The 2,529-nt window shown below is 35.2% G+C and overlaps 1 pseudogene; it reads right to left on the bottom strand.

The window, feature by feature from the left end:
* Positions 1–455: 455 nt before the first annotated feature.
* On the bottom strand, positions 456–1,423 carry LOC116585778 (annotated as a pseudogene).
* Positions 1,424–2,529: the final 1,106 nt, after the last annotated feature.

Below are 2,529 nucleotides of genomic sequence, written 5' to 3' on the forward strand. Positions count from 1 at the left end.
GGTGCAACTTTGGAAAAAGGGAAGACACGGGTCCAACTAGAAATACAGGAAAGCTGAGAGACTAAATATGTTTTTCACAAATAAAGAAAAAAGAAATGACTAGTTTAAAATATTTCTCATTTTTTTTTTCTCAACATGGGAAAACAACAATTTCAGAGGGGTTTAATGATATATTTCAGGAGAAAAGATACTTAAGAATAGATTGAAGTATTGACTTTTTTTTGCTATTTTTTTGTTGCTATTGGTAAAAGGCAAAGTTGGTACTAGACACATATATTCCACAGTATATTGTAGAATGTTGTATAAATAATTAACCAAAAGAAAATGGGAGAAAATGACATGAATAGGCTTTTATTAAAAGGTTTAATGTTTCAAAAAAGTTTAATTTTTTTTACCACACAAAAAGAGATGTTCATCACAGTAGTGCTTTTTAAAAAAACTTTTTTTTTTAATAATCATGTAAACGTTATTCCCAGAATCTTTCCTAGAACTTTCCTTAGTGCCCACTTAACCTCTTTATTTCTCAAAATATAGATAAGTGGGTTGAACATGGGGGGTCACCACGGTGTAAAAGAGGGAAACAAACTTTTCCTGGTCCTTGGATCTACTCTTGGCTGGCTGCAGATACATGAAGATTATATCATAATCTTCATGTTCCATAGAAGATTATGACAACCATCAGATGGGAGGAACAGGTCCCAAATGCTTTCTTTCTTCCAGAAGTTGACTTAATCTTCGAAACTGCTTGGGCAATGTAGCCATAGGAAACCAGGATGATGGAAACAGGTACTGTAGGGAAGATAATGGTAGCTACAAAGAGCTCAACCTCATTGAAAGTGGTGTCCACACAATCCAACTTGATGAGTACAGGGACCTCACAGATGAAATGATCCACTTGATGATGCCCACAGAAAGGTAGCTGCAAGGTGAGAGTGGACTGTACTAGAGTAGTGACCACCCCACTGAGCAATGCCAAAGATGCCAAAGTCATACAAAGATGAGGATGCATTATGACAGTGTAGTGGAGGGGACGGCAGGTGGCAATGTAGCGATCATAGGACATCACAGCTAGGAGGACACATTCTGTAGATCCCAGGGCAAGAGAGACATATGGATGAACCACACAGCCACCATAGGTGATGTTTTTCATAGGATCCCACAAGTTTACCAAGAGCTGAGGAATAACACTGCTGGTAAAGCATATATCCAAAAAGGAGGGATGACAAAGGAAAAATTACATTGGCGTATGAAGCTTGGATTCCAGACGAGATAACAGAATGATGGTGGTATTCCCCAAAATGTTTAATAAATACAAGATCAAAATGACCACAAATAGAACCTTCTGTAACTGAGGATAATCAGAAAACCCCAAGAGGACGAAACCTATCTGTCTGGTCTCATTGGTACTCCTCATCATCCCCATATGCAAAGTGTGTTCCCAAAGACTGTTACAGTTGAGAAAAATGACGTATTATATAAGGACAAATGAGACAGTATACTTCCCCCAAAAGTATTCTATATTAAGTTCTTAGAACCTATGTCCTTACATCTAGTAGCTTAGATCTTTTTTCCTATTATATGCATTGTAAATAAATACACATCTGCTCCTCTGATGCTCTCTAAAATAGAGAAGAGCAGACATATATAAAAACATCATAATCGAGCTACAATAATTAAAACCTATGGTACTGGCATAAATGTAGATGTATATATTGGTGGAGTAAAATGAAGGGCCCAGATAGAACCCATTTATATACAACCACTGGATCGTCAACAAAGTTACCAGGGATACATAATGGGAAAAAAAAAGATAGTCTTTTCAATAAATTGTGCTGGGAAAGCTAAATATTCACATGCAAAAGAATGAAGTTAGACATCTAGCTTACACCATTAATCAACTCCAAATGTGTTGAAAACTTAAATGTAAGATCTAAAACATAAACTTTTAGGAGACACATAAAGGAAAAGCTTCATGATATTGGTCTTGACAAAATTTTTATATATGACACCAAAACCACAGACAATAAAAGGAAAATCTAGGAAATGAAAGAAAATATTTGCAAAACAAATATCCAATAAGAAGTTAATATCCAAAATATATAAGAATCACAAATGAAACAATAGCAAAATAAATAGATAGATAGATAGATAGATAGATAGATAAAAGCTTAATTAAAAATTAGGCAAAGTCTTGAATGGACATTTCTCCAAATGAGACCTACAGTTGTTGAATAGGTATAGGAAAAAGTGTTTGGCATTGTCATCATCAAGATAATGCAATGAAAAATACAATATCACATCATACCTGTAAATATGGATGTTATCAAAAAATATAGGGAATGTTGACAAGGTTTTGGAGAAATTAGAATCTTTATATGATGTTGGTGGGGTATAAAATGGTACAGTCAAAGCTGTGATCACCAAGACAGCATGGTACTGGCATAAAAACAGACACATAGACCAGTGGAACAGAGTAGAGAGCCATATATGGACCCTCAACTCTATGGTCAAATAATCTTCGACAAAACA

Source organism: Mustela erminea, chromosome 3 (assembly GCF_009829155.1).
Source record: "Mustela erminea isolate mMusErm1 chromosome 3, mMusErm1.Pri, whole genome shotgun sequence".
NCBI classification, from domain to species: domain Eukaryota; kingdom Metazoa; phylum Chordata; class Mammalia; order Carnivora; family Mustelidae; genus Mustela; species Mustela erminea.